General features: G+C 41.0%; 1 long non-coding RNA gene across 5 annotated transcripts; it reads right to left on the bottom strand.

The window, feature by feature from the left end:
* Positions 1–724: 724 nt before the first annotated feature.
* LOC121895253 lies at positions 725–12549 on the bottom strand. 5 transcript variants are annotated; one of them, XR_006095722.1, is made up of 3 exons: positions 11699–12549; positions 8049–8110; positions 725–3456 (listed from the first exon to the last, which is right to left on the bottom strand). It is a non-coding gene; the product is annotated as an uncharacterized LOC121895253 (long non-coding RNA). The 5 variants fall into 5 exon arrangements; XR_006095721.1 differs by having other exon boundaries at positions 11751–12549; XR_006095719.1 differs by lacking the exon at positions 11699–12549 and adding an exon at positions 10698–11688.
* Positions 12550–13990: the final 1441 nt, after the last annotated feature.

The following is a 13990-nucleotide window of genomic DNA, read 5'->3' as shown; positions in this document are numbered from 1 at the left end:
GAAAATGAAACCACACAGGAAACTGACTAGTTAGTCATGAGAATCACAGAGTTCAAACTCATCTCTCTTCTGATATTAATGTAAACCTATGGTGTGTGTGTGTGTGTGTGTGTGTGTGTGTGTGTGTGTGTGTGTGCGTGTGTGTGTGTGTGTGTGCGTGTGTGTTCACCTGGGGGAATACAGCAGTAATAGGGACTAAAACAAACTGTCCCATGAGTCCAAACACCCCTTTCACTACCTGATTAACCATTGATTTTTCTACCTCTGAGTGTGTGTGTGTGTGTGTGTGTGTGTGTAGTATAAATAAATAAACACAATTACATCTCAATCTTTGCCACCTGAGAGAAGAAAAGCTCAAGAGAAAGAGAGAAGTGACAAAAGATTAACGGAAAGACGATAGAAATGAAAACTTCTCACCAGAACACATCTGTATTGTTTCTATAGATGTCTGAACAGCAGTGGTTGGATTTGATGTGGGAACTATGAGGTTTGTTGTGTCTCAGTTATGGAATCTGTAACTTGATCTGGAAGAAAGCCGGCTGACGAGAAATATGTATTTGGGATACTGGCTCTCAGTCGGTCGAAGGACTTGTGCACGTTGTTCCACAACTCTGATTGATGAAGCATTTTTTTTACTTTATCTTTTATTAATTACTGCAAAACGACATATAACAAAAAAGATTGACTTGTCACAAAACAACAGAGTTGTGAAGTAGGAAGACGGTTTCAGGCACTGCTGGTTCCTGCAAAGTTAATTACGACTCCCAAAGTGCAAAGAAACATCCAATTAAAAAGCTTAAAATTTGGTCACATGCACCGCTAATGGAGGACAGTGTTTTTCTCAACACTGTAATCTTTAGCTTCTGATTGAATCAGTTCTGAGTCACTTTGGAGTAAAGTCATTAACGATGGCACCATGGCAACAATATAATATGTATATATCTATGTAATAATAATATAAACCTGTGGGATGGTTATATTACCCAGGAGAGTCCTGAGTTTCTGTGTTCAGTAACATCGATTGAAGAATAAATTTGAAATGTGAATACAGAAACTTTACATCACTATAGAGATTAAAACAAAACATAAAGAGCAGAAAAAAACAAAAACAGGTCATATAACTTAGATTATAATGAACATAATAAGTTATATGAATAAACGACAGGATCAGTCATTACTGCAAGAGCCCAAAACATCGACTCACATGTCATTCTGGAGTTGATGGACCGACCAGCATATAAATACTTATAACTGATGTTCTTTTGTTTTTGTGTTACCAGAAGATGCAGGTTTTGTAAAATAGTGGAATGGGTCAGATCTTTGGCATGACAGAGGAATAAAAACCAGCTAATTAACTATAATTAATAATCTGATTTGAGAAAAGCAAAGAGAAGAGAAGAGAGAAAAGAAGAAATGAGACAAGAAGTTTAAAAAATACACCTACAAACACCTGTAAAGTTCACTGATTAACCTTGTTTGTTTAGTCTGAACACAAACAGAAATGAAGAAAAATATTTTGTGGTTTTTGGGAGATGCTAAGCTAAGCTAAACGCTAAGCTAAGCTAACCATAACCTGAGGGTTATGGTTAGCTTATGGTTAGGGAGAGGAAGAAAACACGACTATTTCCTAAAATGTTGAACTGTTCCTTTAATAGAACAAGTAGCAGAGCGGAGTACAGCAACAGTAGTTAAAATAATAGTTATTAATAGTTAAAATAATAATAATACAAATAACAGAACAGAATAAAATAGAATCTGTCTTGATTTTCTTCTGATGGTGTGAGAGGAAGAGTGAAGAGAGAAGAAAAAGGAGAGGAGGGAGACTCAGAGGAAAGGCTTTTTGTGGACGTATTGATCGTAAGAGGAGACACACTGTGTGTGTGTGTGTGTGTGTGTGTGTGTGTGAGACCTCATTAATGATGCAGAGCGGCCCCATGCAGCCGAGGAGGACGGAGGAGACGGAGGAGAGAGAGGGCAGGACAGAACATGAAAAACACGAGGAATCCAGAGGAAGACGTGTGTGTGTGTGTGTGTGTGTGTGTGTGTGTGTGTGTGTGTGTGTGTCTATATATAGGCAGTGGTGCTGAGTGGACTGACATTTCCCAGACAAACAGGGAACTCCCAGACGTCCTCAGAGTTCACTGAGAGGAGACCAGTCTGAGCCTTCTGGATACCAGTTAGAACGGATGGTTTAACCCGGTGGTTACTAACCTGTTTGACCTTTTTGACCCTTTAAAACACCTCAGTCACAGGTAACGTCCAAGGTAAAAGTATCCAGTGTTTCACAAAAAAAAAAGCACAATTTAGTCAGAAACAAAAATAACCAAACATCTCAGTCTGCTGCTGGTTTCACTGGACTCCTTTGAGTCTCGACGAGAAAGAAAATAAGACGATTTCCCAACATATCAAACTTTCCTTTTAAGGTGTGACTGGCTGTTCCCACATTATTTATTGCCTACAAACTGGAAGTGGTTCCCATGATTCCCACAAGGTGAAAAAAAGGTGTTTGTTTCATAAAAAATATACACAAGGAAATATAGTCAAATATGGAGTTTATTTTGTACATTATGTGCCACGAGGGACTGGAAATACCCAGCTGGCAGGATTGACTAACTGCCAAATATTATATAGAAGAAAGAAGGTCAATTGATTAATAGAAAATAAGGGGATTTGCTGGAGAGATAATTGGCTTTTTCTTGTTTTTTTCTCTCTCGTTATCTTTTGGTTGTTGTAACCTAATCACTCTCCTTGTTGCATGACGGTGATTTCTCATCTTGCAGGGACGGCATCTGTTTTTATCACAGAGCACTGACTGGGCAGGTTATTTGTAATGATTTGAGGTGTTGCCGTAGATGTTGTTGACAGGTTTGGGGAGTTGGGGGAGGTGTTATTGTCTGTATATTTTTGTCTTGTATGTATAATCATTTATTCTCACTGTGGAAATACTGCAAATATAGTGTACATAAAAATATGCACAAATGACTTTTTGAAATCAGGCTTCTCTGGTGAACAGCCCTCCATCCTTCCTCTTTCACCTCCTCCACACTGGACTGACCTTTACTTTGCAGTCAGGACAGCAGCAGTCACTTTGTCAGCGGCTGCTGTGAGGTTAAAACTCATCCCAAAAAACCTGCAGCATCACCGTCCTTCCTGAATCAGTCCCTGCAAGACGAGTTCCCGACATATTCTCGTTGTCATCCAGGACACTGAGGGCAAAACTGTCCTCAGTTTTAGGTTGTTTAAATGCCGGCGGACAAGACTTTAAAGTGCAGTTCATGTCTGATCCCGACGTGACTCACAGTGTCCTTCATGTGGCCTGGACGTCATCAAACCAGTTCACAGTGAGCATGTTTTACTGGTGATTTTCAAAGACATTTTTCTGGGATAAAACTGTCTTTTTCCATCCTTGCAGCATCTCTGTCCTGTCATCACGCCACCAGCTCTCCATTTTCCTCCCTAAAACAGAAGAGTCACTCCCCGTCATCAGTCATAAGATTAAAAACTCATCTCATCAACAAACACTTCACGCTTCGTCATCTCTGTGGAATCACAATCTCTAATATCCTCCTCTTCCTCCCTCTCTAATAGTCTGGTCTGAAGCCTCGAGAGAGAAAAAGTAATAAAATCTCTCTGACTGTGTTGATGTATATAATGTAATGATGATCCATGAAGTGAAGCTTATTTTACTGTTGACCTTAAAAAAAAGCAGCAGTCACTATGAAAAGCTACTTACATGAACTCATTTCCTAAAACGCCACCGTGATACAAAACTATTTTCTCTGTAATTGTGCAGCAAACAAGATAAAAACCAATCAGTTAATCAAGTGTATTACACGGCTTTGTTGAATACTCGATTCTGATTTGTCAATTATGCTGCAGACCGCTGCTTTGAAGGCCAACGTCCAATTATATCAATTACCAACTGCAGCTCAACTGCAACACCCTGTGGCGAAAAACGTTAGTTTTCCATCATACCCCATCAGAAAACACCATGGGATATTTTTCTTATATTAATTTTAATATATTTAGAGAGCACAAAACTTTTGATTTTGGGTTAATGAACTGAACTGTCCCCAGCAAAGAAAAGAGAAAGAGAAGAAAACAGCGCAGAAGAAGTGAGAGAGGTTTAAAGACCCAAAGAGCTAAACGACTCTTAAACGACCAATATTGAAGAAGACAGACATGAAATAAACAATAGATGGAACAGTATGAGCTATACGTGTTTAAAGACTGGTTGATCGAAAAGAAAATGTCAACAGACTTCAACAGTTACGGGTCAGAAAACCTCAATCAGGTGCTGCAGTCAGAGTACGGAAAAACGTATTCGATTGGCGGTTACATGGCAACTAGGGCCATTTGAATTGTGCTACCTTCATTGTTTAAATCTGTGATCAAAAACCTTTGCCAAAACCGGAAAGACCTCAGCTTGCACCACCCCTCCATATCAGCTACAGATATTCGGCTCCTCAGGTGTTCAGCGGTGCCGTCTCCTAACAGGACTGGTCCGTAAAGTGTGGTTTGATGTACAGCTGTATCTGCCGAGATGAGGCAGAGATGGCAATCGAGGATTAACGTGGGACTCTTTCATTTTGAAACAGGACGAAAATGGCAGTGAGTACATTTCTTTCCTCCACACGCTGAGACCAAAAACCACAGAGATGCCAAAGATCAGCATAAAGAAAATCACAGGCGGTGCATCTTTACTGAGCCTGACGATCCAAACTGCCCTGTTTTTTAAAATAATGTCTCTTTGCCCTCCTGACGCTAAAGCTTTCTACCTTCACTCACTAAAAAAAGACCAACATCTGCTGAACAGACAAGCAATGTGGTACTCTTGTGAGCCCGTAGGGCACAATTTCCTTTGGCAAATGTTACCACAAATCAGCCAGTCGGCCGGGATTTCAAGCAGGTACACCAATCACAGCTTGAGGAGCACAGCTGTCCCGCTCCTCTCTCAGGCTGGTCTTGAGAGTAGGGAGATAATCTGTGTGACTGGGCACAGATGTGAGGGCAGCCTGAGGAGCTACTGGACTCCTACTAGTACAGAAAGGGAAAAGTGGAGCAAAAGCCTGTCCTCCAATTCAGGGAACAGCAGCAGAAATACTAACTTTGAGGGAAGCAGTTCCAACTATAGAATTTAACGGTCTATTTTTTTTAGCGGAAGCAAGCAAATTATTTTTTAATCATTAAAATAATTGAATTGAATCAATACTTTGTGTCAAATTATTGATTTCTTTGGTAAATAGATGTGTAATAAGTGGGAGAATGTACAGCGAGCGGGTCATTATGGCGAAATGAACCCCGACAGCGTTATAGAAAGCGAGATTTGGTTGGACACAATAACAAACAGACCGGATTAAGCGAAAGGTAAAGAAAACGTTTTATTTATCTGTATGGTCCTTTCCATAATGTTGTCAGACACTAATAATAACAATCATAGCCTGTCAGTGGCAAAAACACTTTTAGTGGATGTACATTGGCGCTATCGCTCCGTCAGATTACACTGCAGCTCGTTTTGTGGCACTTAGATACAAAAAGATGGGAAAATAGGGTCCAGGTTAAAAATACTGAAGTTTCCCTTGAAGTAAAGGGTCTGAAGACTGTTTTCAACCAATCGTTTTGATTCAGAAATCAAACCCTGCAGCGTCTTTGTCTCTGCAGTGGAAGCGGTGCTAACGTAGCATGTAGCCTGCCGGTGAGTGTTTGTGTCATGTGTAATTTATAAGAGTTCCTTCTCAATGAATGATTAATGCAGAGGTGTAAATAGTTCTGTAGAGGTTAGCCTGGATTATTTTAGCAGTGTGCTGCCACACCTGAGTGCCAGTCAGGTGACTGAGTGTGATTCAGGAGGAGCTCGGTGTCGAGTCGATGCTGCTTCACATTTACAGGAAATAGTAACACCTTCCTGTATCTGATGGCTGGTCAGGTTTGGTTTCTGATAATTATATAGCTAAATTTTTGGGCAAATATTGTTTGAGGGTATATGAGTCTGTTTATTGTGTTTTATAGTTTCTACTCTTCATGTTACAATCCAGTATTTTAACTCTGTGGATTTTTGCTGTTGCTTTAAGTACAGAGCTAGAATTAGCATGTGGTTAGCCTAGCTTAGCATAAAGACTGGAAAAAGACAGAAACAGCTAGCCTGGTTCTAAAGTTTAAAAATACACCTACCAACACCTCTAAAGATCACTGATTAACGTGTTACATCTTGTTTGCTTAATCTGTACACAAGAAATCATTAATATGCAGATGACACACCACTGTGCTAGATTCGCCAAATGTATCTACCAGGTTGCCTTCAAGTATAGAGTGAACACATAGCTTGCCTGGACCCAAAGATACCAACAAGTACTCTTGAACTGGAGTATTACCTGACTCTTGGTTTACAGAGAATCAATTTAGTTTGTGGTAATTTCATTAAACACAAAAATCTTAAACTTTTAAACACTTTAAACACAAACCAGCTAAGCACGATATAACCTGAAATCAAGTGACATTATTTGAGGCAATCTATCAGATTTCACACTTTCTGGTTATGTATAACTTTTTCACATATACAGTAGTAACTCCCCAACACCTGGAAACACACTTTTATGTGAAAAAATTGGTGGAGTTCCCCTTTAAAGTCAGGGAGCGATGATTTAAAAAAAAACCCAATGTTGATTGTCAGAAGGAAACAGAGAGTGATTTGTGGTCTTCCAGTTTAAAGTTTGATGTTTTTGTTGACTCATCCATCCACACCAACCTCCTCCCTTCCCCTTAACTCCTGATGAAGAAGAGTCATAATTACTACGTTGCTTGAACATAAACACAAGTCGTTTTGGGGTATTTCCTGTTACAACTGTCGTTTTTCTGAGGAAAACAGTCTCTGATAACAAGATATGGCACGTATAAGATCCATACCGTGTGCATACAAGATAAAAAATATAGTATATTTATAATTTGGGACTCTGTAGGATTCAGATTCCATAAATAGATCTAGAATCCAAACTCTAAACCTCGGGACAGAGTAAAGAGAAGCTGCAACATGACAAGATAAAATCCTGCTGCAGGATAAATGTAGAGTGGTCAACTTCAGTGTGTTCCCCGATAACATCAAGACCTGATATCCATCTAATGTTAACTCTCTCTCTCTCTCTCTCTCTCTCTCTCTCTCTCTCTGTCTGTCTCTGTCTGTATTTGTCTCTCTCTCTCGGAGGCAAAGGATGTTCGCTGAGGGCGGCGCAGTGACCCACAGTTTATAATTTAACACTCATGCATGATAGATGAGACACTCGCACAGAATGAGCCAAATTCAGACACAACACACAAGTTCTGCGTTTAAAAGCCCGAAAAGACGGAGAGAAGACGGAGAGATGGAGAGACCAAGAGAGGAGGAGAGGGTTTAAAAAGATATGGATCGAGAGAGAGAGAGGGAGGGATGGGTGAGGAGGAGGATGTATATCGACTGAGAAGCAGAGAAAAAGACAGTAAGTGGAGGGAGGAGGAGGAGGAAGAGTTTTACTATGTGGAGGTCTATATTTATGTATTTAAAAGCTATAGAGGGAGGAGAGGGAAGGGAGGAGAAGAGAGGGGGAGGAGGAGGAGGAGGAGGAATGAAGAGAAAGATGAAGACAATGAAGTGGAAAGAGGGAGATGGTTGGAGAGGAAGTGTGCAGGGGGAGGAAGAGGAAGAGAGGGATGAAAAGTATGGGTCGATAGAGAGAGGGAAGAGAGGGAATAAAGAAAAGAGGACAAGAAAGAAAGGAAGGGGAGAAAGAGAGAGAGAGAGAGAGAGAAATGAATGGATTAGGAGGAGGAGGGGTCCTCTGAGGCTGCATTTGCATTTGCAGAAGCTGCTAAAATTCAGCTGTTGGAGGTCTTGAGTGCTCCACCCCTCTGGGACAGACCGACTGCAGACAACAAACACACCCTGAGAGAGAGACACCGAGCAGAAAACACAATCCTCTTCAGCGCCGGCAGCGATGGAGAGGCAAGAGTGATAATTTAACCACAGATATTCATTCTTGACCTTTAGGAAGTAATATGCACTCCAAGGTCCCACTTACTAGTTTTCTGAGCCATCTACTGCATCGAGTCTTCTGCCACAGCTGTGGGAAACAGGAAATCTCTGAAATGAAAATATAAACACAACAAAAATGTCTTGTGTTAGCAAATTTATGCATATGCACTTGTTTCAGGTAACTCAGCATCTCCTGTGTAAAAATATAATTTTAGGGCTTAGCTGGTTTATGTGTTTCAAGGTTTAAGATTTTTGTGTTTAATCAAATTACCAGACGTTAATTTGATGATCTGCAAACCAAGAGTCAGGTAGTAGACTACTCCAGTTAAAGAATACTGGTTTTGCACCAGACAAAGTGGGCAGCTGAAGACAACTTGGCCAGCAGCTCCAGGCTACATTACTAGCAAGACACCCCAATTACACAGGTAATGTAGACATAGGTGGAATAAAAAAGACAATGTCTGTGGTTCTGTTGCATCGATTTTGATCCTTTTGGCTCACCTGCTGCTCCCCCTGGCTCTGGGATTCACACTGAGTCAGATTAATGTCGCAATATTTCATTAGGTTTAATGTTACTTGATTATGATACCTGCTCTGTTAGCACAATTTAGCTAAAGTAGCTAACATTAGCCCAAGTGTGCAGCGCTCAGTGTTCCCAGTAAGCTAGCATTAGCTTGGGTCTGAGGTAGCGAGGCGTGTTTCCAAAGCATTAAAGGCAACACCTGCACTCCTTACCTGAAGGTCCTGGTTCCAAACTGAAAAGATGGCGCTGACCAGCAGCTCCCACATCCTGAGGCTGAAATACCTTAAAGTACCGCCAGATGCTCCAACTGACTCCCATTCAACTCCTCTCCAGAAATAATAAGTCAATCATTGTTTTCGATGAGTCATTATGGTCTCAAAAGTCAGATTAATGTCGCAATATTTCACTAAGTTTAATGTTACTTGATTATGATACCTGCCCTGTTAGCACGATTTAGCTAAAGTAGCTAACATTAGCCCAAGTGTGCAGCGCTCAGTGTTCCCTGTAAGCTAGCGTTAGCTTGGGTTTGAGGTAGCACCTACACATCATATATGCTGTTGACACATTGAGTCCCTGCAGTGAAACATTTAGTTCTGCTCATTGACGTCTGTGCAAATGCTCACAAACATGGACAGGTGACAAACGAAAAAGAAAGAACATTTTAAAACAAACAAAGTACAACATTTTCCTTCCTTTAATTTGTTTTCCTGTATTCTTTTTTTTCTGCAATTATCTGTAATCAGTTGTATTGTTATATGTTTCCTGTTCTGTACACAGGACAGAACCTTTGAAGAAGTGAAGACCAGAGAAAATGTCCTTACTGTCAAAGTCTAAAACTAATCAGTCCCCACAAAAACAGAAGTACAAGAGCACACACACACACACACACACACACACACACACACACACACACACACACACACACACAACACAATATGTTTGACTGTGCAGTCAAACAGATGCACATGCTGCATGCTGGCATGCAACTGTGTGCTTTAACACACACACACACACATACACACACACACACAGACACACACACACACACACACACACACACACACACACACACACACACACATGACACAATGTGTTTGACCATGCAGTCAAACAGATGCACATGGTGCATGCTGGCATGCAACTGTGTGCTTTAACACACACACACACACACACACACACACACACACACACACACACACACACACACACACACATACACACAGACACACAGGAGAAGGTCAGTGGGTGGTCGAGTAACATTGAAGAGAGCGAGTGCACCTCCTTCTCACGCAATGCTCTCATCCTCTCTCTCTCTCTCTCTCTCTCTCTCTCTCTCACACACACACACACACACACACACACACACACATATACACATTTAAATTCACTTAATATCAAACATTAATTATGGATCCACTTTATCAAGAACATTCAAGCTAGCAGTGTTATTTGTACTTGTGCTATTGAGCCAAAACTGTTCCGTAAGCACCTTTTAATTTTAAGACATAAGCCAATTCAAATCTCAAATCAAATTCTGCTCAATATTTCATCAGTGCTGTCTCATCATCACATTACCGACCGTCAGCACGGAGGAGAGGCCGGACCGTACGGCGCTCACGCTGCTGGTCAGTTGTGGCAGGCGGCAGGATTCAGGAAGGTCTGGCTTGTCTTTCCCCGATGTTAAGCGTGAATATATTGATTCCTTTTCACCTCAACCATGTTAATGATGAAATGATAATAACTGGTAACAGAATCCAAGACTTCATCAAATAGCTTTAAAGAATTGCAGAACTGACTGTTAGTAGATTATTAATAATGTCTTGTAATACTGTGCATATATCACCAAGCATGCTTTTAGTTTTTGTAGTTTTGTGTGTAAAATCGCTGCGGTGAACACATGACTGGAGTCACTGCGGCGGCGGCGGCCACACATGCTCCGCCTCCTCCAGTCACCTCACCGCCACATCTTCACCACCTGCACTCATACATGGACTGTGACAACGAGAGAAACACCTGTATGATGGATTTTGAAGCAAATATAAATGAATATAGTGTTTATGGTGTTTTTAGACATTGAGCATGTGGTCTCATCAGTCGTGTATGTGTCTATATACAGGAAGTACTTAACAAATACCAGGTGGTGAACTCCAGTGTCCCTCTGCCTACACATACCCTTACTGTGTGCAGCAATGCGCTTCTTGGCACCGACCTCCATGTCTGACCACTTTGTTTGGTTTAATGAATTGTTTTGTTTGCTGCAGCCGGCTTTTTGCATTGACCATTTAAGGTTTATTGCGGGAGTGAAAGGGGGTGAGATATAAGGTCGTCCATGTGAGCACATTTTCAAGTTGATTGTGAATTATAAAGGGGGAAAAATATGTGCATTCGTGTGTGTCCACAGTTTATAAATCTGATTATTTTTGGGCGCACGCCATTTTCAGCTTTAGTATGCACGTACACTTTTTTGATTTAGATGCTACACACTGTTTTATAAATGAGTCTCCTGCTCTGCACTGTGACAGAAATAAAGAGGGGAACAAGCTTTGACATGAAGTTAGATAAAAAAACATCTCTCTGAAAGCAAAGTGCTTTGTGACGGGAGGCGGTCAAGGATGTGACAGCCGCTGAGACATTAGAGGAGAGAATATTACAGTACCTTCAGTAGGTGATGTTACACCAACGTCAGCTGAAACACGACGTGACGCTGGACAGAAAGCTGCAGACACACTGAAGCGGCTGATGCAGTGAGACTTTAGAGAAGCTGTTGCACCAAAATATGCCAATAAAAACCGTAAAATCTAACAAAACGTCTCAGTAAACTGGCAGCTATGATGATGATGATAATATGGTAAACAGAATATTCATTTTGCATTGTTTGTTTTAGTTATATATGTAGTTTTTGTTGATTTTGGTATCATGTTTAAGCTCTAAATGAATTCAGTTTAAGACTTTATTATTGTAATTGTGAGTGTTTCTCCTCTGTGAAGAACACAAGTATGTAAACTGATGAATAAATGTTCTTAAATCACTCGTACATGCATTTTAAGAACAAATCTGTTTGTTGCAAACGCCTCCACAGCCACATGGTCCATCCTCTGTGTTTAACATGTGTAGAAGAAGAAAATAAGATGTTGTAGTTTAACAAGCAGCCAGCTGACAGTTTGGAGAGCTACCTTAGCGTTAGCATGAAGTCTCGTCCTCTCAGTGAAGATGCTTTGTTCTCACCTGGAGTCATATTTCTCCTCTTTCAGTGGCGGCTAACGGCGTCTTCACACCTCCGTTATTTTACATTTTAGCTGCCACATGAGGACACAGTGAAACTCATTATGATGTCACCTAAAAAATGTAACGGGGATAAATAATTTAAGTTAGATGTCAGGACTACTGATATGATGTGTTTACAGGTCTCACATCACTACCGAGACATTTAATATCAGATGATCAGAATCTACAGCTGATCTATAGTTAAACACACACACACACACTCACACACACACACACACACACACACACACACACACACAGAGCCGGTCCTCCAGACAGACGCAGATATCATCTTGACATGCTTGTTCTATAATTAAACTGTCGTCCTCGGGATCAGACTGCAGGCTGCACGAGACACACAACTCCTTCCTTCCTGTCCGACCAGCTACTGTTACACGCACCCATGCACACACACACACATTTCATCTGCTTAGATGACAGGGTTGAATGAACATGTTTCCTCCAGAATCTGGATCTGTACAGTAGTTTTAATCATACACACGGCGTTGATGTCTGATCAGTCTGACCGAGGTCTCGTCAACATCACAGGAGTTTGTCTCGTTCTAAAGACATCAAGACGTCTGTCGGCATCACTTTGGTTTTGTTTAATCTGTCAGATTGAGTTTTGTGTCTAAAATGAGGCAGCAGACATGTAGAATATTTTCCATTTGATAGAATAGTGCAGACATAAAGTACAGTACAGTCTGTAGTTTGAATCGTTCACTCTTTAAAGGACAGGTTCACGATTTTTAAAGTGTGTCTTAAACCAGCAGACAGGTGTCCATATGAGCAGTGAAAGAGGTTTTCCTCGCTGTAATCATTCCTCCTGTTCATACTGGATATTAAAAGATCCTTCAAATGTGCTTTCAATGTAAGTGATGGAGGACAAAATCCACAGTGTGTCCACACAGTCATTTAAAAGTCTCTGTGAAGCTTATATGAGGCTTATCAAGGCTTATCATATCAAGTGGATATCTGACACATTTACAGTCTTTTTAGCATCAAATTCCCTCTTTGTGTTTCCTCGGACAGTGTTTCCCTGTTGAGCTGCAGGTGGAAGTGTCGTAAGAAAAAGAGGAACTTTGGCTCTAAAAAGACTGTAACGTTGAAAGATATCTACTTGATTTGACTCATTTGGACGCTGAAGCTTCATATTAGCTTCATAATGCACTTCCATTGTAAGTGCATTATGAAGCTAGCTAAGTCAGTATGAACAGGAGGAATGATTACAGCAAGAAAAACAGCTTTAATGTTCATTTTGGCTCCTGACTGATGTTTTAAAACGCACTTGAAAAATCGTGAACCTGCTCTCTAATCGGAAAAGTAACTAGTAACTATAAATTGCAAATAAATGTACTTAGTTATTTCACCTCTGTGAAAGAATAACTGCTGGTTCAGTAAATGTCAGTTAGTGTCTGTGGTGAAAAACAGTAATTCTCCAGGACATTAGAGGTAATCCTGTTGGCTCTACTGAAGGGAAGCAGGCGAAGTTTGTCACCTGTGATTAGAAAATAATGTAAACTTGTCAGTTGTGGTTTTTAATCAGGATAATGGCACGTCAGTATTATGAAACTGCTGCTCAGGAAGAAAACTGTCGCATTGTGGACTCACAACTAACTGTAGAAACTTAGTTGGCAACGTCATTTAAATGAAACAACCGGCAGAGTTTGGCTAACGTTAGCTTTTCAGTGTTGCTAATGACTTCGGCTAACGCGCTAGCTAGCTGTCAGTGATGGAGGGTCTGTTAACAACAGTGGGGCATTATATTTCATGGATATGGTCTTCTTAACTGTCTTTCTGTCTGACTCTTTGCTTTCTGAGGCTTTACAGATGTTAGCTAAGGGAGTTTGAGCGGAACGGCTCCCGTAGCCAGGTGAGCTTTGCATAGTGGGATGCGGATGAGCGAATTTAACAGTTGCTAACAAGCAGCCGGGGAAGGAGTCGAGGTCGGACCACCAGCACAATGTAGTGCGTTGTATTTGGCCACAGGGACTCTCTAAAAACTCCATAAAAACGTATTTCACCCGGACGGGCGGGGGTTTGCAGGACGTAGCAGCGCTCCGTGTCAGCGGTGCTCTTGAGTGCACGTTCAGGAGTTTTCCACCATGATGGAGGGTGAGTTACGTTAGTTTTGTACAAATAATGTCGGTTACTACTTTTAATTTGCACTATCCAGTCATGCCAACATTAGAATGTCATAA

The sequence above is a fragment of the Thunnus maccoyii genome, chromosome 4 (assembly GCF_910596095.1).
Source record: "Thunnus maccoyii chromosome 4, fThuMac1.1, whole genome shotgun sequence".
Classification (NCBI taxonomy): Eukaryota; Metazoa; Chordata; class Actinopteri; order Scombriformes; family Scombridae; genus Thunnus; species Thunnus maccoyii.
Note: the sequence above shows the minus strand (reverse complement) of the source record. Positions and strands in the feature narration are given on the sequence as shown.